Here is an 11,748-nt window from a genome sequence, read left to right on the forward strand (position 1 = left end):
TTGTGTGCGTTAAGGCCACAGCGTAGACACACAATAGGTCATTCAATACATCCAGAAAGAGAGACATATAGAGGCAGATATCAGGACGCACACACACACACACACACACACACACACACACACACACACAGACAGAAAAAGCTTCAGTTAGGAGTTTATGAATTGATTTCTTCCGCCCTATAAAGCGTCGGACTCCAGTAATGTGTCCACTTGACCTTTCTCTCTGTGGGCTCCTTTCTGGTGAATTGACTCCTAAGTGTTTGGCTCTGGCCTTTTCAGCGCGGCGGGTGTCCTCCATCTGCGGTGTGGCCCGGCTGGCGGACTTCAGCAGCCTGTCAGTACATCACACACACACACTGAGACAATCGCACAAACACACACACACACACACAACAAAGTGCTGAGACACGATGGCGAAGGCCCCGTTTGAGAACAGGACAAGCCGTTCTGTCCGTCCGACGCTCAGAAAAGGATTTGCTGTGTCGGCAGGCGGGGGGGAACAAGATGTTGCGCGAGAACAGCGTGTGACATTTAGCTTTGCTTGAACATCCTGACCTGCGGCGTGGCACGTAGCCTCTTCTACTGTACTGTAGATATAAGATCCTGTCAGAGATCCATTTCACTACAAGCCGAGGTTATGCAGAGCGAGACACGCGTGCCGTCCATTCGCTGCCACGGAAATTTCCTGGGCTTTGTCCAAGCGCCGTCCCGGGCCTGCGAGCGTGTGGCGGCAGCGAGACTGGTCAGTGACACACAGGTCCCTGGCATCTGAACTGGCATCTGTTGCGGACGTGGGTGGGGGGGGGGGGGAAGGAAGGGAGGGGTGGAACGGCACAGCGGCCGTCCTGTCCTCGCTGTTGGCCTCGACACCGTCCCGCTCTATCCGCTGTCTGTCACGCCCGGCGCCCTGCAAAGTTAATTGCGAGCCGGAGCGGCGCGCTGGGGCTCTTTGGCTAAGCAGCCCCTAATGACAGGCGGAGAGACAGCTACACATGTTCGCCGCCTCTCCCTCTGGAGGAGGCTGCAGATAGAGCGCCGGCAGCAGACACCGACCTGTCACAGAGCTGTCAGCCGCCCGGCCCGTCAGCGGCGGCGGCCCAGCACGCTGCCCCGGCTATCCCAGGTGCTGGGCTGACAGGCTCCTCGCCCCGCTCTGTCTGCCGCTCTGCCAGGCCTGCTGCTGCTAAAATTCATTAAGCCTTTCATCAAAACGCCATCGGCCACTTCATCGCCAACACACACCGGAGGGCGTGGGACCTCAACACACAACTGCCCTGATGATGTAAGTGTGTGTTAGAGGGGCTCTAGGTGGCGCTGTTTCCCCTATCTTTCCAGAGCAGCTTCCAGGCCCAGAATCTCAAGATTTTCCTACAGATTTCCCGAAGTGTCTTTATTTTTGACAAAATTCAGCCTAAGTGAGGTGGAAGCTGGACTGATCCTCACTCATTGGGGATGTTTACCCATTTTCTGTGTGTATTTTGGTGTGTCTAAAGAGGATACGTGTGTGTATCAGTGGTGATTGGCTGATGAGTTTCAGGTGTGTGTGTGTTGACAGGAGCTGATTGAATCAAAGACTGGGGGGTGGAAAGGAAGTCAGCGTCTCTGTGGAGGAGCGTCTCTCCTTCTTACAGCTACATAGAGATGTAAGTGAGGATTCTTGACTGTCTGTTATTTTCTGATCTTTGTTTGTTCTGTTAGCTGAGCCTAGACCTGAGCTAAAGGTTGTGGTACTAAAGGTTGTGGTTATGGCGCCGCTGGAAGTTTGTGTCGCCACCCAGCTGCTCGTAGGACAGAAATGTGCTTAATAAGAAGTCATTATAGCCGTGGCTGTGACTCTGGAGTGTCAGGTCACTAACTGCTCCATCCAGGCTCCCCTCAGGCCCATATTCCACTGCTACAGTTCCAGAACATTCACAGTGCCGCGTTCCACTCGGTCTCCCCTGTTAAGAAGACTCCTGAGGTGTGCGTTTTGTGTTTATGAAGGATCCTCCTGGTGGTGTAATGGAGCTCAGCACAGACGTATGGAACACATGTGCTAATATCTCCTCATAGGAGCCCAAATGAGCCATTACAGGAGCTAATCTGACAGGCACGCCGCATTCAGCTCCCCATCTGCCAGCCGCCGTGCCGAGAGCCGCCGCGTGTTCCTCCTGAGTGCCGCGCTGCGATGGATGGGCCAGATGGAAAATGTTCCACGGGAGGAGCGAGCCACTGACCATGGACGCGGCGACATGCATCAAAGCAAAGTAGGAGCGAGCGAGGATGAGTTATAGCTCAGTCCCGCTCTCTAGCTGTTGGGGACGCTTGATACGTTGGATCTGGACATAAGGGAAGCTGCGGCGCCACATCAGCTTCCAGGCCTTTTTCCTCCATAGAAGAAGAGGAGGAACCGTGTGGGGAACAAAGGGGGCCAGCGCAGGCCGGCGTCTACCTCTCGGGGAAGAAGACATATAACATTAATGGTATCCGTTAACATCTCCTTAACCCCAATCCCCCTCGCCTGCCGAGCACCTCCCATCCCCTTCACCCCCGCTCCCCCGCCCCCTCTGCAGCCAAGCGCAACCCCGCCCCGCCCCACCCCACCCCACCCCACCCTGGCTCCCCTCTTTACCTCCACCCCCAGGCTCTGCTCCCTGGGGGCCTGTTTGTTTCCCTGCCAGGGGCACAGGCGGCGGAACACTGATGAGGTGCTCAGGCCACCGTGAAATGCGCCATAACCTGCCAGCGCGGCGGCCTGGTGAGATTGCCGTATTTACTTTTTAATCTGGCCGCCTTAATACATGCGATAAAAACTTTGTCACATTAGATGGTGACAGATGGGCCCGGAGATGTTATTACTGGTTGGGGGGGGGCGGTGAAAAGGGGGAGGGGGGGGTTGTTGGTAGTGAGCGGGTGTGTGTGCTGGGGAGCAGGGGGGGCAGAGGTGGAGAGGGGGGGTGCAGCGGCGAGCAATGCCCCCAATCACGATAATTTTTCATCACCCCAATTACATTGTTGAGTGCGTGGCGGCGGTGGCATGTGAACGCCCGGGCCGGCTGCTGGGAAGAGAGCGAGGCAGAGCGACATAAATAAAGATAAAATGAGGCGCCCGAGGTCCCTCTATCCCGCTGACTGTTCCTCTGCCATCGCTCCCAACTGATGGAGGCCTCGCTTAAATGAAGGCTAAATCTTATTTAGATAAGAGAGCCCCAACTGCTGCCCGGGACCGGAGCGCCATTGTTTGTTACTGATGGCTGGAGAGGATGAAGAGGAGGAGGAGGAGGAGAGAGAAGTGGCTGATCTTTGCATGTTCTTATGCTATAAGAAAGCTTGAATGTTGTGTGTTGGTGGAGTACAGGCGTGCAAAAACATCTGTCACCACACACACACACACACACACATGCACACACACAGACGAGGACAATTTTTGTTTTTCAAGTGTGTATTTGTCAATCGAGTCGCTCGGAAATAAACATTTGATTGCATCATATCCGTCCCGATGTCTTCCACTATCTTGCCTGGGACACAATAACAAAATGTATCTGCTGTTTATACCTCCATGTTGTGTGTGATTGTGTGTGTGTGTGTGTACACCTGTGCAGTTTTATTGGCTCCACAAATATTTAGTTTGAGCCACTGAGCAACAAAACACTCAGCTGCCTGAAGCAAGCCCAAGTTTAGCGACTGTTTTCCTTTGTAATTGTTGTGGAAATTAAATAAGAGTGTTTGTGACACGCGTGTTGCAGGTAATGAGCGCGGCGTGCGAGCAGCTGGGAGGCCGTGGGCTCTGCCTGCGCATCATTAGGAGGCTCGCAGGCTCCCAGGCTCCACGCTAGCGTAAGCCGCTAATGAAAAGAATGTAGTCACAGATCTCATTTTTCAGGCAATTCTTGTGTAAACTGGAGATTTTCCAGTGTATGCACAGTGGAACAGGGGCCCCACATAAATCACACAGGCCGGCTGCCTCCAGTGAGGGGGGGAGGGAGGGAGAGAGAGAGAGGGAGGGAGGACGAGAGGGGGGCTCTGAGCGCACGCTAACCATACAGACATATGCTGCCGGGGAGGGAGAGAGAGAGAGAGAGAGAGAGAGAGAGAGAGAGAGAGAGAGAGACTCAGCACCTACACCTGTCCACCCCCTTCACCCCCCCACTTCTCTTCTAGCTCTCTATCCATCTCCTCCTTGCAATCCGGCGTCCGTCCCCCCCCCCCCTTCCTCCCCCCTCCTCACCCCCTCCTCCCCTCAGGCACACCAGCCCCGGCTCCTCCGGCACGCCAGCCATTGAAATGGGTCATTTTTTAATTAAATACAATATTAATTACTGCGAGCATCATTACCGATATGTGAGATTTGACTAATTAGTGTAATAGTTTTGGAGTCACGCTCATTAAATATGAAAATTACGGCGGCAGGAAGGATTGGTTCCGTGATCAATCTTGTATGGACAGAGAGGAAATGATTTAGAGAATAGCTTTTATTGTACAATTAACTCCATTACAACCTGCCAGACATGAATAAAGAGAGCAGGGAATTTGGTCGCTGTTAAGAGTTTCACACAAGTGCTGCCGCCGCCTTCGCCACCGCCGCCGCTGGCTGCCGGCTTCCCTCACTTTCAAAAGCAATCTTATGCCTGTAACTAGATGAGACACTTGCCAAAGCATACACTATCCTCCAGAGGAGCCGGCGCTTCATCATCCACTCAATTAGGACAGCTGCTAAATGGAAGACATGTTGATCTCCTCCCCACATCCTCACACTTCACTGTTTTACTTTGGCAGCTCTGCACTCCAAAGGCAAATGCACGTCGCTGATTTTGTTCCGGTTGAGCTGCGATTCAGGGGGAGGCTGTCGTTTTTTGTTCTCTCTGCTTCTGAGAAGGTGAAATGGATCTTTCACCCACAGAACATGCAGAGTGGGTTTGTGAAAGCAGGTAAACAGAGGCGTTATTGTGGAAAATGAGGGATGAGCAGCGTTTCCTGATGGAGGCGAGCATGGCCGGTCTCCAGGGGGGCCGGCGGGCACCCGGCTGCACTCTTGTTTGTGTGTACGGGGGTCTCTCTCCGCTGCTCTGGTAAACACATTGCACAGGAGCTCAGCCAGAGCACGAGGGCTGAACACAGCTCCTCTACGTCCTCGCCATGTGTGCGGCTAAACACCAAATTGGCCCTTTTGCTGGAGTGTGTCTTGTTTGTTTTGCATATCAAAGCTGTGAAAATAACCCTGTTTGCGCTGCCTCCCCTGGTTCCAGGTGGTCTGTCATATCTGGACCCTCCGAGCGGGTGGCATACACGTGTGTGTTGATCAGTGTGTAAGGGGAACACCCCTGGCTGGCACGGCGAGCGTGTGTGTGTTTCAACAGAGGAGATGACGGACGTCCGCGCTAAAGCAAACAAGGTGAGGAGCTCATTTAAATTAGATTTCATTTTTTACGCTGATAGACAAACGCCACCAAGAACGAACCTCACTCAGGCCTAAATGACTGTTATTATAAATGTAAAGGGTATTTCTCATTTATTCAGTATGATTTATAATGTTTTCTGTTATAATTGATCACTTTTGTGGCAATCAGCCTGAGGAAACGAGTGAAACGCTCCTGGTCCTCTGGAGAAACCGAGCAGCTCTCCCTTGCTTGTGACCTTGTACCCTGGATGTCTTTGTGCCCCTCTGCGTGTATACGTACCATAAACATTCCCCCTCTTTGAATATATGCAATAATCCTATCTGCAGCCGCATGAATACCGGCCCTCCATATTATTGTAATGCTCACCTCCAGACTGCATGCCTGATAGCCAATACTTTATCACAGCTTTGCCTTTTTTATGGCTCTGGTGTCTCTTTAAAATGATTGCCCCTGTTTTGATCTGATTAATTTTGTGTGAGCACAAACAATTACTTTTCATCTTTATCTGCTGGAGGAATCACCCTTTTTTATGGCTATCATTTATTACAGGTGGACAGCTACTTGTTTATTAGAATTTCAAGCAGCCTATCGCAGCGCACATCTCCCGCGGCCTATATTTACATTTCAACTTCAGCTAAACAGGCATGACAAACACACGCGGCAAAGGGCCAGCGGCAGCCACGCTTCATTTTCATACCGCCTCCTCGCCGGCCAGACGGACCGGACTTAATGCAAAAGTTCCTGACATGGTGGCAGAAGGTGGTGAGAGAGGAGAGGGAGGAGGAGGAGGAGGAGGAGGAGGGGGGGGGGGGGGCTAGGAAGTGAATGAGTGAGAAGGGAAATAAGAGCGAGAGAGAGAGAGAGAGAGAGAGGGGAGGAGGTGGGATGGAGAGAGCAGGTTGACTGAGTGTGTGTTTGAGCTTTCCGGTGAGTGTCCATCATTCAGCGAGAGAGGATGGGTTCACGGCCTCTGAAATCCATCCATGGCGAGGGGGTCTTCACAGTGAATATAAATATATATGTGTGTGTGTGTCTATGTGTGTGTGTGTCTGTGTGTGTGTGTGTGTGTGCCACGGCCAGGGCCACTCTTGACAAGCCAACAGCTGTTAATTATGAATTGGCCTGCAGAGAGGGAGACAGGCTGGTGAATATGCAGAGCCGGAGGAGCGAGCGGCGCCCGTGCAACACGAGTGTCAGACCCCCACTGCACCCGGAGTGGCAGGGGTCGACCCGGGTGTCAATCACCGGCACCGGCCCAAGCACCGGGACAGGGGCGGCTTGGAACGAACCCAAAAACCTGCAGTTTGACTCATCCTCAAATTAACTTCTTTTTAAATAAATTAGATTGTGCGGTGGGAAAGTTAAAGGAGGAGAAGCGTTTTAGTATTTTGGTGTCGTCCGGCTCGTCTGGGAGTAGTTTGTGAAGTTTGTGGACAAATGCGACGCTTCCTGCCCTCCAATCTGTCATTTCTGAGCAGGAGCCGCTCCAGGTGGCCTTCTGCACCTTCAGGCTGAAAGAATATGAAGACGGTCCCTTGAAGGCAGCACCAAGTGAATGTAGTTTAGTGTGTGGAGGTGCGTTCAGGTCCAGATCCCACATTGTCACAAAGGCGAAGGTGCTGCAGTGTCCAGGCGGTTTTGTGGGTTGTTACAGGCAGACGGGACGACTTTACATGCAGAAAGACACGGAAAAAAGGAATATTGGTTTGAGACATACAGTATGTCGTAGATCCAAACTCCAGGTTTTAATTGTCGGTTTGTTTGGTAAATCTCCACTCTGCTTCCAGCGTCTGAAGGTTCCTGATGTGGTGAGAAGGTAAAGTTCAGACCCTTAAAGCTTATTTGTCGCCACTTAAGCCCCACGTATCATCCCCCCCTCCGTGGTCGCCGTGGATACACAGCAGCCATTGGCAGCAGGACCCGGGTGAACAGGGCCTGTGCCTTTAATGACAGGAATATCTCCAAGAATTTTAATTAATTTTCCACTCTTAGCAGCTGAATCTGCGTTAATTCCCCCCTCAAGGACTTTTATAAATTTCATCATTAATAAAATCAGACATTCAATTAGTCCCAAAATCCAGATTGCCAACTGTTTCATAACAATCCTGGGCTGATTTTCCCTTTTTATTAGGTGGAGCGGGAAAAAAAGTTAAAACTAATTTCATTAATCTAATTGTCATAACTTCAAACCATCTCTTAATTAGTACAAATTAATATGATTAATCACAATAATGACAAAAACTCATTCAATTACAGGTTTTCAATGGCAAGTGGATGTGTTGGGGGTGATAGGGGCATAAAGGATGAGGGCGGGAGGCAGAGCCGGCGCCGAGCCACGGGATTGGTCGCCATTATCCCGATGACTGACAGGTTATCAATCACGCCACACTTCTAATAAAGGCCTGCTGGAGCTTCAGTGGACGGCCCGGCTCAGATGTCTCCTTTCTTGTTTTATTTCTTCTAAAATCCTTTGGAACTCTCCCCCCTCGTCTGTGAAGGATGATCCTCCTCCTCTGAACCGCTCCAGACGCACGTTAGCCTGGAGAGAGCGGCGCCCAGAAAAACAAAAATGGCCTCATCCATATGTAAATAAAGCGAGGGCCGTGCGTTCGCTCGTCGCATTATTGTGGGAAATTGCAGGCGTTTATGCGTCGGAATGATGTCACTTTATTTTCATTTGTCTGAGCGTTGAAGATGAGCTTCTCCTCTCCCTCGTCTCTCTGCAGACATATGGATCTGAGAGGCGCCGGCTGCTTCCGTTTCAATCAAGGCCGCCCATCTAACAAAGCAGGGGACCAGAAGCGTGTCACCATTTGTCACATGCCACCGGGGCACAGGCTGAGCAGCAGGTACGCCCTGGGGTGTGTTAGGCCAGGAGGGAGCGCTGCAGCTGCCAGTCTCGGGCAGGTTCCCTCTTGTCCCACGCTGTCCCCTCTGGGACCAGCCACCCAAATGTCCCCAGCCAGTCGTCGGTGACGGTCTGACCTGTGATCCGCCCATCTGGATGGAAAGCTGCACTGGGAGGGCCGCGTCTCCCCTCTCCCCCCCCCTGAGGACGGAGTCTGACGACGGCTCGACCCATCTGGGGATTGAAGTCCCCCAAACTATGACTCCGGCCCTGCCCCGTACCTCTCTGGGTTCTCCACAGGTCACTCTCTGCTTTGATCCTCTCACTGCCGAGCTGCTCGACAGGGGAATTCACCTGCCACCTCAGGTAAAGTCAACTGAAGCCCGCTGGAGCGTTAAGCAAAGCAGAGCATAGATACATATGTTATGTCTCTGTGACAGTGCTTATCATGCAGCTCAAGGGCTCTCATCCCTTACCCAATGGTTATATCTCTCACGGCTTTGGATACATGTCCGATGCATATCTTAGCTGACAGCAGAGTTGAAAGCCCGGAGCATGACAGACATGTAAAAGTATACGCCGGCATACTGAGCAGAGCGGGCCGGAGCTTTTAAGTTCCCTGGCTGTGGCTTTTGTTTGTGAAGGGGCCATTATAAGCGGTGGCACACTCTGCGGATGCGGTGACCACATGGGGCAGCATATGGAGCCATTTCCTCTCCTCTCCACAGTACATTTTAGACATGTCAGCCGGGCCTTAATCATGCATTTTTCTGCATGAGATGAGAAGCGGAGCATCTCTGCCAAGCTGGCTCCTGTGCCCTGTGGCTCTCCCACTGCACACTCAATCAATAGTGCCCAGCACACACACACACACACAGGTACAAGGACAGACACACACACACACACACAGGCGGTCCACCTCAGTCCCATTCAGGAACAAAGCTTATTCTGTCCATTATTCAGCCCAACATGCTTTTAGACCACTTCCTTATTGTCATGGTGGCGTTTAATTAGAGCAGAGTGGGCACCAGAGGACGGGGGGCTATACCTCAATAGTTCAGCCTTCTAGAGACTCAGGGACAAAAGGGGCATTTTTCAAGGTCTAAACCCGCCCTCCCTTCATACACACAGCCATCTCCCGCTCCCCAGCCACCCTTGAGAGGGAAGCACAGCCTTCCGTGTGCATAAAGTTGAAATAAACTGCAGTCTGTATTTTCATTGGGGAAAGTGAACCCAATTTCCACGCTGCTCCATTGGAGATGAGCACTCTAGCGTACCCCAGCCGGTAATCTTTCCCAGATTCCCCCCTTTGTGTCCTGCATTATTGTTGAAATAAATAACCTTTCACTGCAATCAGTGTGAGGATCTTCACTTAAATTATCGCCCCGCAGATAGCTCACTCATGATCTGCTTCTATATCCATTAACTATCCGGGAAAGTGATTTATTGGTGAAGGGTAAGGAAAAAGGGAATGAGGAGGACAGCAGAGGAGGCGGTTTGGTTAGACAATAGTGCCCTCTACTGTCGGCAGAGCAGAGCAGCTTCAGAGGCGGCCAGCTCCTTTTCAGTGCTGAAGTTCTGTCAAAGGAATCCAACCTGAAACCTCTAATATGTGCAAGCGGACGGACGAGCGTTCAAACAGATGGATCAACAATAAGCAGGACCCAGAGAGCAGAAGGGTCCAAAATGTCCTCAATCTGAAAGCAAGGCAGCAGGAAGGCAAACAAACCTTAGAACGGTTCAGATTCAGCTCAGGTTGCAGCCTGGGTGTGGACTTTCTCACAAAGCTCCACAAGCCAGGGCTCCAGTACCTAACCCCCGTCCCCCCCTCCTGTCCCCCCACCCCATCCCCCCTCCATCCCTCCCCCCCTCCTCCTCCTCCTCCTCCTCCGCGGTCCCTCCTTCCCCACACTCCTGTGATGTGTCGTTACACGCTCGGCTGGCTCCTCTTCCATGACAGACTGTTACTTCCTGGAGCGGAAACGCATTTGATTGTTAACATCTGGGCCATTACAATTGCAAACTAGGGCTCTGTACATCAATCAGGAAGTGATTTCAAAACAAAGAGACCGTCCTCCAATCAATCTATTGGGAAGCGGGGGCATTACATGCTCCTGTAATCCTGGCTAATTAGTGGGATAATGGGAATGAGATTTATGAATCTGCTGAGGAGAGTGGAGGTGCGAGGGCACACTCAAATTAGCAGGGATGCACGCCAGCCAGGGCTGCAATAAGGAGGATGTGCTGTTGGCTTTTATCAACTTCTCGCTGCTGCCGGACCACTTTTGTGAGGGCGATGCGTCACAGATTAACATAAAGGGGCCGTGTGAGGCGACGCTTACATCAAACATCAAACCCCTGAGCAGGAACGGAGCAGAAGCTGTTCCTCTGTGTGTTTACGTCCACCGGAGCAGCAGCGTCACCTCGGTCCCTCCTTGCTTCTGTGGACCACCTGGTTCCCACACACGCATGCCCACCTCATCTCCAACTTCCTGCTTCGCACGGCTCATTACCATAACAACCCTGATTCACGTGATGTAATGCAATCTGACCTGGATCCACACTATTTGATTTCCAGAATAATGTTTAGTCTGAGTGGATGGTGATGTGCTGAGTGTGTGTGTAGGTGTCTGTGTGTGTGTGTGTGTGTGTGTGTGTGTGTGTGTGCCCCTGGAGGTGGCTGACTGTGGTGCCACCCTGAAGCCCCGTCCTCCCCTGCGGTCCCGGGCCTGACCTTGCCCGTTGGCTGGGGACATCTCCCATTAAAGCGGCACATTTGTGATAAGGCCATTTCTTTTCCTTCAGCATCCCTTTAATGTCATCCCTGAAATATGAAGTCATTAAGCGATATTAAAACAGTGCTGACAAACTAATTAACAGAAGACATTATACGGGATGGGCTCGATTAATCCGCTTTAATTGCTCTTTTAAATGGGGGCTCCAATTAAAATTAATAAAGATTTACTGGTGATCACACCAAACTACACCAAGAAGTGGTTGTCTGAAGGGCAGCCTAAAGTCAGTGGCCTCCATTCTCAAGTTGTACTCCCTTTGCTCCCTGTGTCCTCCCACCATGATCCTCTCAAAAACACACACACACACATCCTCGTATCTGTGAGCAGGGGATTAAACAGGGGGGAGCCTCCCAGTGCTCCCAGTGCTCCCAGTCCCCGACTTGTCTCTCCCTTTTGTCTCCAGCTCAGAGGTCTTTGATCCTGCCTTTGTCTCTCCAGCACCCTGCTATGCAGAGACCGGCTTAGTTTTCTTATTAATATGACACACACACACACACACACACACACACACACACACACACACACACACACACACACACACACACAGATGTACACTAACATGTACCCAACATCCCCACTTTCCACATCTCAATAATGGAGTTGTGGTGATAAATATGCTGTCATGTGGAGAAAGTACCAAAGAACAGAGTCAGACAGTGAGATTTAATGGTTAAATTTCACCTCTGGACTTAATTATTATGTCATTTCCATATGAAAATGTACAAAA

The sequence above is a fragment of the Genypterus blacodes genome, unplaced genomic scaffold (assembly GCF_046128005.1).
Source record: "Genypterus blacodes isolate CSIRO-AG114 ecotype Tasmania unplaced genomic scaffold, CSIRO-AGI_Gbla_v1 ptg000112l_1, whole genome shotgun sequence".
In the NCBI taxonomy this organism is placed as follows: Eukaryota; Metazoa; Chordata; class Actinopteri; order Ophidiiformes; family Ophidiidae; genus Genypterus; species Genypterus blacodes.